Source organism: Hyperolius riggenbachi, chromosome 5 (assembly GCF_040937935.1).
Source record: "Hyperolius riggenbachi isolate aHypRig1 chromosome 5, aHypRig1.pri, whole genome shotgun sequence".
NCBI classification, from domain to species: Eukaryota; Metazoa; Chordata; class Amphibia; order Anura; family Hyperoliidae; genus Hyperolius; species Hyperolius riggenbachi.
In genome coordinates, this window is record NC_090650.1 from 345903671 (window position 1) to 345915499 (window position 11829).

General features: G+C 44.0%; 1 protein-coding gene across 5 annotated transcripts in view; it reads left to right on the plus strand.

Annotated features, from left to right (window-relative positions):
• FAM110B (family with sequence similarity 110 member B) overlaps nt 1-11829 on the plus strand; it is a 217809-nt gene that overhangs the window by 17516 nt on the left and 188464 nt on the right. For all 5 annotated transcript variants that reach the window (XM_068237415.1, XM_068237419.1, XM_068237418.1 and 2 more), the window contains exon 2: nt 8463-8524. The gene's annotated coding sequence lies outside the window, so the exon portion shown is untranslated. The remainder of the gene's footprint in view (nt 1-8462; nt 8525-11829) is intronic.

Genomic DNA, 11829 nt, shown 5'->3' on the forward strand with positions numbered 1-11829 from the left:
TCTGTTCCTACCAGGTTTACATCCATTTTCATGTTGCCATTAAAAATGGACAGAAATGCATTGAAAAGCAGATATTAACAGATGAAAATGGACGGTGAAATGGACATCTCAACAGAAGCCCAAATGTTGGCAATATTTGTGTTTCTGCTGTTCAGCTTAAATGACGGATGTTTGTTTTAAACTTTGGGATGACCCAGTTTGAACACGAACACTTCTGTCTATGACCCAACATGGGCATTCAGGAGATTTGCACTTTCAACACATGGTCCTAAGGGCCCTTTTCCACTAGCAATCGCTAGCGTTCGCGCTAAACGCTAGCGATTGCTGAATCGCAAGTGCAGGAAACTTCCCGGCGATTGCGTTCACGATTTTGCTATGCAATGCACTGCATAGCAAAATCGCGGCAAAGATCGCTCCGCGGTGCGATCGCGTTTGAGTCAAAAACGAATCGGGGTAGTGGAAATTACCTACCGCGATTCCTATGTTAAAAAGCAAACCGTAGTGATTTCAAAATCACTAGCGGTTTGCGATTTTGCGATTCAGCATCGCAAACGCCGCTAGTGGAAAAGGGCCCTTAGTGTAACTTTTTTGCACAGCATCTCTGGAAGTTTTCTCCTCACTTTTATACATGCTTATGTTGTTACTTTGTAGCCTGAGACTGACTTGGCACGCCAAAACAGTGTGGCTTTCTAGCCAGTAGTTCGTTCCCGAAAGCAAACCATCATCATCTTTTGCTTGGGACTAGAGACGTTGCTGTTTGCTTGTCACAGCGCATTGTTTGGTACAGCTATTTACAGTGATTCTAATATACCACGTTCACATCCTATGCGCTGTTACTGTCCGTTTGAGAAACCTGATGTTGCATGCACTTCTGTGCGTTGCGCTGTGAAGCGCACAGTAATGCAAGTGAATGGGTGTGCTTTTTTTAGTGCATAAAAGCGCATAGCAAGGCGCTTTGGAGATGTGTTTTTTTACCCCTAATTCCTTTCTTTAGGGAGTAATAAAACCATTTTCAAATGAAAAACAAATCTTTGACAACTGCTACATCAAATAAGCAAAACGCATGCTGAACAAAAACGCCTTTAAGCGTGTTTAAGCACATGTAAAAAGCATGGGTCCACTTAAAAAAGGGCACGTGTGTTTTTTTTTGTTGTTTTTTTTTTTTGTTTGTTGTTTTTTTTTTTTTTATATATCATGCGCTTGAATAAGTTTCTGAACGAGGCTTAAAGAGAATCTGTATTGTTAAAATCGCACAAAAGTAAACATACCAGTGCATTAGGGGACATCTCCTATTCCCCTCTGTCACAATTTTGCCGCTCCCCGCTGCATTAAAAGTGGTTAAAAACAGTTTTAAAAAGTTTGTTTATAAACAAACAAAATGGCCACCAAAACAGGAAGTAGGTTGATGTACAATATGTCCACACATAGAAAATACATCCATACACAAGCAGGCTGTATACACCCTTCCTTTTGTATCTCAAGAGATCATTTGTGTGTTTCTTCCCCCCCTGATAGCAGAACCACAACACTGAAGAACTTGGCAGCCTTCCAGACACAGGCTGACAAGTCTGACAAGGGAAAGATACATTGATTTATTACAGAGATGGTGATAGTAGAACGTGCTGCAGTAAGCCAGAACACATTAGAATAGCTTTTGGAACTTGTAGGATGATAAAAAACAGGATGCAATTTTTGTTACGGAGTCTCTTTAAGGCCCAGTGCACACCAAAACCGCTAGCAGATCGTCAAAACGCTAGCGGTTTTGGGAGCAGAGAGCAGATATTTGGCCGGGTGCACACCAAGCGGATTTTGTATGCGATCCACCAGCCGCATCAGCCAGTGAAAACGCTTGGCTATTGTATTTCAATGTGTGGTGCACACCGGCGGTTTGAGGTTTTTTAGCAAACCGCAAACGCGCAGCAGGAGGCGCGTTTGCGGCTTGGCAAAAACCTCAAACCGCCGGTGTGCACCATCCCATTGCAATACATTAGCCAAGCATTTTTCCAGGCAGATGCGGCCGGCGGATCGCTCCAAAAACCGCTCGGTGTGCACTGGGCCTTACTTGGAGATGACGGGAGGAGGCGTTATTGCTATTTTGTCAATGGCAATAGTCTTATACCTCTGCCATGTTGTAATATTCTGTTCCTCTTGTCAGGAGAAAGCTGTGACTTCATTTCAGTTTCAGCGCGTGTCTATTGGAAACTGACACTTGGCTCCACGTCTTGCGGCTTGTATGCGTCACATGGCGTGCTCCTGCAGCCAAATGAAATTCTGCAATTAGTAGTATGCCTTGCCAAGTCTTGATAATAACACAAGTTGAGAATTTTTATGTTGGGAGCCTGGTGCCAAAGCATATAATTAGGGCAGTGTAATTGTAAGGCTGGCTGGTTTTGTCTTTCGGTGTATGAGAGCAGAGCGTGGTTTCTGCACTGTAATTTATCATCCCGGGAGTAAGATGTTTGTGTTTCATCTCTTCCTAGAGGCCTGGAAAACTGATGGAACAATTTGTTGGAAGGGAAACAAATGAGGTGACTGGAAAAGTAGCTATTATGTCAATTATATTTTTATAGGAAGGAACATCTACGCCTATGTCCCATTTAACAAGTCATTCAGTGTTTTGACACCTCTGTTTGTACCAAAATTCCTCCAAGGCAGTAAGGTGGAACTCCCTCCAAAACCTTTTCCATCTCACACCGTCATTTTCTCCATGCTTTTCCTTCCTGTTCCAGTGACACCAAGGCAATGCTATGCGGCGAGCTACCTGTCCTGCTTCATCTTACTGAAGAAAATCCTACATGGGGTCCCAGGGCTGTGCAAGTCGGTCCAAAAATCTTCCGACTGCAACTCCACAGATTATGAAACCACCGACTCCGGGTACCCAAAATGACTCCAACTCCTTAGTCTAATACTTACCAGGACTGTGGATTTTGTACAAAAATCATCTGACTCAGACTCCTCAGTTTATGAAATTACCGACTCCGGGTACCCAAAATTGCTCCGACTCCACAGCCATGTGGGGTCCTTTGTGTAGTTGCATGCTCTGCTGAAGAAAAATGAAAATGGTGTGTAGTGTAGTGAGTGTAAGTGCTGCATCCACCAGAACAGGGGAGGACAGGAGGATTATGAATGACTTAAAGCGGACCTGAGCTCAGAACTTCATCTCAGCTCTAAAAGATAAGCAACAGCACAATAACCTTTAAAGAAAAACATGTCTTTGTTACAGCCAGGGCTGTGGAGTCGGTACAAAAATCATCTGACTCCAACTCCTCAGATCATGAAACCGACTTCAACTCTGACTCCAGGTATCCAGAATAGCTCCGACTTTGACTCCTTAGTCTAAAACTTGCCAGGGCTGTGGATTTGGTACAAAAATCATCCGACTTTGACTCCTCAGTTTATCAAACCACTGACTCCAACTCTAGGTACCCAAAATTGCTCCGACTCCTCGACTCAGACTCCAACTCCACAGCCCTGGTTACAGCTGATACAAATCCTGCAATAAATCTGCATTGTCTACTTCCTGTCTTCATAAAAGCAGACATATTGTTAACATCCTGTGTTTACAAGTGAGCTCTCTGCTGTGACAGTCGGCTGGCACAGCTAAGGGATCAAATTACACTTTGTGATTAGTCACACATAAGAGGGAATTAGACAGGCTAAACTCTCTAAATACAGACTTTGCTTTTCTCTGTTTTCCTTCTGTCCTGTGCAAGAGTTCAGGTCCACTTATTAAAAAGCCAGTGCTCCACTGAGGTTGTGTGAGAGAACGCGGAAAAGCCGCCGCGTGTGCTACTGAGGAGGCGGCTGATTCCACGTCCAATGCGGTGGTTTGCACGCGGAAGCGTGTGTCTGGTAGCAGGGCAGAACGCGGAAAAGCTGCCGCATGCAACAACAGTAAGGCGGCTGGTTCCGCGTCCAGCGCGGCGCTTTGCACGCGGCAGCGTGTGTCTGGTGTGGCTGAGTCTGTTAGTGCACACAGGCATAGGAATACACGCACGTGCTGAGAGGCAGAATTCTTATACTGGGCAGAGAGAGTCAGCTGATCACGCCGATCAGCTGACTCCAGAGCAGGATACTATTGGCTGATCAATTAGGGGTGGTGCTGGAGAGCACTACTCCATATATAGTTACTGCTGGCCAGTTGCAAGTTGTCTGCCGTTGCGAACACTACGTGGAAGCACTCAGACCTTAGTCAGATCCAACAGTGTGTGTGAACCAGGTGGACCTGGGAATTCACACTGAGCCAGATTACTTGAACTGTTATTCTGTTTATGCTTAAGCTAGTTCCAGGGTGTAGAGACCAAGGACCTCACACCCAGACTAGGGAACTGTATTATCATTTGTGTTATACTCCAGACTAGTTCCAGGGTGCTGAGACCACGGACCTCGCACCCAGACTAGAACTGTATTATCATTTTGTTATACTCCAGACTAGTTCCAGGGTGGAGAGACCACGGACCTCACACCCAGACTAGGCATTGTTTGATATCTGTTATGACTTAATGCTTTCTTGACTACTCCTCTGTCCTCTGATTCGGTACCTCGCATATCTGATATTCAGTTGCCAGACCCTGCTTGCCTTGGATACCGAATCAGCCTTCTGTCTTTGTACTTTATCTGTCCGTGTGTTACCGACCAGGCGTGTCCGACCTGGAGAGCTATCTCTCCCCTTAAGAGATAGTCTCCAGATCAGATAGTGACATCCACCTTCAGGTGTCACTCACTCTCTGGCCCTTCCTGTCTCCAGCCTGACTCCACCCCTTGGAGAGTCTCAGGCTGCTGGAAGGTTCCTGTGCTCTCAGAGCAGTGTTCCTTTACTGGCTAATATCACCTGCCCAGCAGGTGCATTACTCAAAGTACTACTGTTACACCAAACACTTACATACCCATAGGTCTCCAGAGGTTAGTAATATAGCTGTATTATCGGTGATTCTGCAGAGCATCAATAATCAGGTATATATCTGCATTCTTGGTGATACTGCAGATCACCAATAATCAGATTCTCTCTGCGTGCTGACACCAATCGTTACAGGTTGCTTTATAGTAGTGTATGGAGAATACACTCAAGAAAAATTTAAAGCAAACCCTGAATATAGCAACGGCCCAATACTGAACAACACCATTGAAAAAGGGACTTCATATCAGATACTGTATATAAATCCACTACTGTATTCTGAAAGAGAATTTTTTTACATGGCACGTCTCATTTGAGGAGAGGGGGTGAGGAAAAGGTCAGCATAAATGATGGACAGAGCTGCAGACCCAGTCATACCTAGTTGAATTGACTAGTTTTCAGCTGGCTGGATTAAAAAAACAAAACAGTTAGTGATCGTGAATCACATAAAATATTGCTTACAATCTGTGTGGGCCACAAGTACTGTAGACTGACTTTCCATCAACCACACTGTAGTTGATTGCACAATAAAGTTAATTGCTTAATCGCTCGATTCAAAATTGCTAGATGTATGGATACCTTTTAACCAGTTCACCCCCAAGGGTTTTTATCCTAACGGACCAGAGCAATTTTCAGTTGTCAGCGCTCCTCCCTTTTATTCCCTAATAACTTTATTACTACTTATCACAAGAAAATGATCTATACCTCGTTTTTTTCGCCACCAATTAGGCTTTCTGTGGATAGTACATTTTTCTAAGAATTTTTTTATTCTAAATGCATTTTAATGAGAAAAACAGAAAAAAAAAGAAAAAAAATCATTATTTCTCAGTGTTCAGCCTTTATAGTTTTAAAATTAAACATTCTCCTGTGGATAAAACAAACACGTTTTATTTGCCCAGTGGTCCCGATAATTAAACCGTTTAGATTATGTCCCTACCACAATGTATGGCGACAGTATATTATTTTGAAATATAAGTGGTTATTTTTCTGTTTGTTCTGGCCATAATTACAAGCCCCTATGTAATAAATTAAAATTAATTTCCCCCCATAAAATATAGAATAAAAAAAGCTGAGTCCCTAAGGCAACTATTTATTTATTTTTTTTAAGCTGATTTTTTTTTTACAAGTGTTTTTTTTGGGGGGGAGGGTTGGAAGTGTAATTTTATTAATGATGTGTATATACTTGAAAATGTATGTATTTTGTAAGTGTAATATACTTTTTGGCCACAAGATGGCGCTGGTGAACACTCATAGGACGTGTTCACTTTTTTTTTTTTTTTTTTTACACACTTTATTAAACTGTTACATTTCCTGTTTATGTGAATGGACGTAGCCGCTGTTCGCGGTCACGTCCATTCACTCCAGGCACTGCGATTGGGTAGAGGACTGTTCAGTCCTCTTCCCCAATCGCCCAGCACGGGATCCCGACGGTAATGGCGGCGGTAGCGGCGGACACACGGCGGTAGCAGCGGCGGGAATGCGCGACGTATTAAAACGTCATGTTGCTGTTAATAGAGGTAAGCATGACGTTTTAATACGTTAGGATGGCGGTAAATGGTTAATAAAAGGACACAATACAAGTCTTTAACAGGAAAGAGCCAGTTATCGCAAATTCTTAATTGCAGCTGTTGCTGATTAGGGTGGCACAGTCAGTTGGAACTTCCTCTCTGCTCAACGGCTGCTTTTTACAGTAAGACGTTACAGGCGCACGTTAGTGCAGCCTGTAACGCAGCCCAACGCACATCACTGTAAAATCAATGGGCTGTTCACAGTGCCCACGCTGCGTTACATTGTAACGCTGCATGTTCAAATAAAGTGCAGCATACTATGCGTTCTATGCGGTTTTAGCTGCGTTAGACTGTTTGCACATGCTCCGATCATGTGGTCTCTGCAGCGCATAGGACACAAAAGGCGCACCAAGAGCTGCATAACGCATCTCTAGGTAGCGTCCTCCTCCAACACCACAATACATACAGGGTGCCTTTCACTGTTTTCCTTTCTTTCCTGTGCAAGAGTTCAGGTCCACTTTTTAAATGACCACCTAATGCATTTTGTGTCTACTTGGGGTATTTTTGTCTCATGTTTAAATTTGTTTCAACTGAAACTTTTTAGTGTGCCAAGGATGCAAAAAAATAAAAAAATAAAAAAGGTATGTTTTTTTTTTTTTTAACCCAAACATTGGGACTAAGGCTGAACTACACTGCTACATGTTTTGTGCAGCGTCTGCGATAACTAATTTCACTCCCAGTAAATTGAATTTACTCACTGCAATCGATTTTGATGCGATTCGCATTTAAGTAAATGAGAATACATTTTTTAAAATGCAAATGCAGCCCAGACACTGCACAAAGTGCTGGACAGTGTGGCTCAGCCCTAAGTCAGCCAAACAGAATCTGAACCGAAATGAGGCAAATTCAACCAAGTCTACTAAGCAGTGCCTAGGTTGCCTTGGTCAGCTCAACTCTGTGTATATCTGGGTAATAGAAATCCCCTCTGCATTTGATGTATATGTTACGGCCAGAACTCGAAGTCTGGCCACTTCGGGTACTGGCCGGTCAAAACTAAAAGTGGCCGTGTTACAGCGGTCAATCTCAGAAACAAATGCATTCCGGGGGCTCCGGCTCAGCAGTCGGCCAATAGTGATGTGATCGCCTCCTCTCACCACTGCATTGGGCACTTGGTATCCAAGCCCACCCTGTAACTTTCCCCCCGCTCACTTTGCCACATCCCCCGAATCTGCAGTCGTTGGAGAAGAAGGTGGCAGCAGTGGCGATACTCTGCATCGTGGTGCGGTCATGGAGCTCCCAGTGTGCGGAGGTGGTGAGTGGAACCCGACCGGACAGGGATGGAGGGAGAATGGATGGTAGGCAGGCTTGAACTCCTACTGCGTTTGTGCTGTGGGGAAGTAGTGCAAGAAAAAGCTAAAAGGAGGGAGGCAGGGGGGAGGAGCCGGAACTTGGCCGTTGTTTCCAAGATTGGCAGCTGTAACATGGCCACTTCTAGTTTTGGCCGGTCAGAACCCACAATGGCCAGACTTTGAGTTCTGGCCATAACATATATAACCTTTTCCGGGGATTGTCAACAGAACTGCAATAAATGAACATGTAGGCTACAGTTGTCCTTGAATTCTGTTTTAAATTGTAAGAGCACTAACCCCAAATGCCATAAAGTGAACTTAACATTTTTGTGGGATTGGTCCAAGAGCAGAAAGTAGTTTTCGCTCAGATGAACTTGTAAAAAACATATTTCAGCTTAAAAAATGAAATCAGATTTTATGTACTGTAAACCAGATTGAAATTACAAATGAATTTTAGCTTCCGTAAAGGCTCATCTGGTCTTCACACTGACATTACTATACTGTACTGGGATTTATCTTTACAGTAGGGAAATACTGGCTGTTGTATTATTATGACTGTATTTTTTTTCATTAATATTTAAATCTGTCATCGGAGTTGGTACATTACTCAACTCAATGTACATAAAAATTGCTGGTGACTCTGCAGCCCTGGCTCAGAAGCGTGAAAATGGCACGATTCTGATTTTAATCTGTGTTCTTATCTTTCAACAGGAATACAGTTCATCCCAGGACTCCAGCTGGATACACAGAATCTGACCTATAGGAGGCCAAAGGTAAGGGGTCCTAATCTGTAATTTTTGAAATCATTAGAACATTAGGCTGCATGCAAACCTGGATTTACATCACAGAAGTCTATAAGCACAGATGTCCTGGCACCCTAGACTTCACCCTCCTTGAACCAAGTCCCACCAAACCGCACCGCAAGTGTGCAGGCTGACCCAGCTGTGACCTCTCCCTTACCAGTTATAGGTAGCTACAGGTGTCCCTTAGCATTAGATAGCCAGCTAGTAGTGCCCTGACTGAAGGGAGATCTTGTCAGTGGAATTCCAAAAGCCAAGTGACTAAACTCTAAAGTACAACTGAAGCAGGGCCGGACTGAGGCGAGAGAAGCTCCAGCCTCAGGGCGCAGTGTAGGGGACACACAACTCACTCACTTATTCCCTTATTGTGTTTGATAAATATCTAGAGATTTAGGTGTTGGGGGGCCCTGGGGGCACCTCTTAGTCTAATATCAATCAGTGTGTGGCGACTGGGGTGGGAGGGACGGAGGGGCGCACTTTGGTGTCTCAGCCTTGGGTGCTGGAGGACCTTGTCCTAGCTCTGAACTGAAGTGAGAAGAAAATGGAGGCTGCCATATTTATTTCCTTTTAAACAATACCTGTTTTCTGGTAGCCCTGCTGATCTATTTGGCTGCAGTAGTATCTGAATCACACCAGAAACAAGCATGCAGCTGATCTTGTCAGATCTGACAATAATGTCAGCTGATCGGCTGCATGCTTGTTCAGGGTCTATGGCTAAAAGTATTAGAGGTAGAGGATCAGCAGGATAGCCAGGCAACTGGTATTGCTCAACCCTCCGGGCGGTCTATTAAAATCCGCCAGGGGGCAGCGCAGCAGTCTTTTTTTTTTTTTTTTTTTTTTTTTTTTTTTAAATCATGTAGCAAGCCCAGGGCTCGCTACATGATAGCCGCTATGCAGCGGCATCCCCCCGCCCGCTTCGATCGCCTCCGGCGAACTCCGATCAGGAAATCCCGTTCAAAGAACGGGCTGCGTCCCTCTCGTCCTCCCTGTGTGAGGCTGGGTCCGTGCTGCGCACATGCGTAGTAGCAAAAAGCACAGACCCAGCTACACTGAGACAACTGTCCCTGCTAGGCAGGGACAGTTGCCTATTATTATAGAGGATATGGCAGTGAGCTTAATTTACTTTTGGTTGTCTGAATACTCCAGGATTTTGTTTAGGTATTTTCATTCTGTAGTTTATAAGACTGCTCAGTGGAAAATCTTTTCCTGGTGTCTTTCCAAGCTCCACTATGCTTGTTTTCAAACTTTCAGCTCTCATACGATTTAACACTTGGCGTGATCTCAATAGAAAGATGCCTAGCTTGCATTGTCACGCTGGGCCACGGGCTTCATTCGCAGCCTGCGCACCCCTTGGCTAATTTGTCATGGCCCCATGGGGTCTCTAAACGGGAATTCATCTGCTCATTATTAGGGATGTCAGACATATGGGCCTGTGACATGGGAAAATTTTATGGGGCATTTTATGGTGTACTCTCTACACATATTTGGTTACTGCTTTGTGTGGCAATTAGCTCACAATCTTTTGTTTCTGAACTTTAAATGGACTCAATACAGAAGTTGAGATGTAATGATTAAATGGACACTGTAAACTGTATAAAGTGAAGAGTCCTGCTTGAAGACTTTCAAGTATAATTTTTTATATTTATATAATGTTAGGTACTGTCATTGTCCTGTATCACCACAGCTATGCCTGGAAGTCTGAGACTCAGGTCTATGAGAATGTGACGGTAATCCTGCCTGACCATTTTTTGCATGTTTCAAATACCTGTATCAGCACTTGAAATGTCATACTGCCAGAGCTGCAGGTTCAGACAGCAGAGAATCCCACAGTGTGTAATATCATTTGATGAGCACTGAGTGAGGGGGTGTAATAGTATAAAATTATGAGGTTCATATTGGTGGCTAAACTTAGGGTATGTTTCTACTGGGTGCAAATTGGTGCATAAACTGTCAGGCTTTTGTGGTTTCTGTGTCTCGTGAGATCTCCCCTTTATTTTCTGTCACAGCAGAAGAAGTTTCACAAAGAGAGTTAAAGTCTGACCCTGAGTGAGTTACTTGTGCAATGTGGGACCCATTTGGTGATGTATCCCCCACTTCCTGTTCCTGTGACATCCTTGACATTTTGAACTTTATCTTGCTTTCTGTCTCATTCCCAGCTGTCAGACTGGGAGTGGTGAGACGTACAGAATAAATTGACAGATTACAACTCTCCCTAGCTCCACCCAAAAACTAAAATGGAAGCTTTTCGCGTGACTTTCACTCACATAAAAAAACCCACAAATGTGAATAGATCTGATGTTGTTCACATGTCAGATTGCAAGAGATCAGTGCACAATTTTTCTGGAAATGCAGATGCATTTTCCAGAGAATTCTAAAGGCCGGTTCATGTGGAAGCTCATCTGCTTCCGAATTTCCAAATCATCAGAGTGGATACTGCACTGTATTCTCCAACTGGTCACTAGAGATCCTACCCAAGTGTGCATGGAGCTTTATTGGCATAGGGACAGGTTGTAATCTCCATTGTGTTCAGGGCAGGATAGCAGTCACACAACAGGCAACTCCTGCAGTTTTATCTCTGAGAGATCCGAGTCAGGAGTGGCTGTTCTTGGAAAGGTGATTAATGCCTGGTACACACTATGCAATTTTTCCGTCAGATTGATGGTCAAAACCAGGGGTCCCCAAACTTTTTTTCGGTCAAGGGCCGAGGTCAACATACTTCAGACTGCTGAAGGGGCCGGAGTATACATAAAATAATGTAGAAAAACATAACATTGAGCCCAGGTATTGTAGACTGGCGCCTATTAACATGGGCAGCCCTCATATCTCACATTTAACCAGAGCAAGTGTTATTCCCCCCCAACACAGTGCTGATAACGTGACCCTAACGTAGGAAGTCATATGTGAGCCAAAAAAAAAAAAAAAAAGCCTGCAGCACAATCTCACCCATACACACATGATCTCTGTAGAAATATAGGCAGTGCAACCCTCCATTTCCCCTTTTGCCAAGGAACTATAACATTCCTGCACAGCACTGACCAAAATATATGTGATTATGCTTGTTACAAGTCATCCCCTCCACCCAGTAACCCAGAAGCCAGGGAATGACTGCTTTCTGGCCTCCACATGGAAGGGTGGTACCAGAACTGCTATTCTATAGGCGAGCCACCTTTTTAAAGATGCAGCGGACTGCATCTTTAAGTAATACATTTAGTGTGTAGTGGACCGGTAATAAAAGCATCAGGAGGCCGTATTCGGCCCACGGGCCTTAGTTTGAGGAC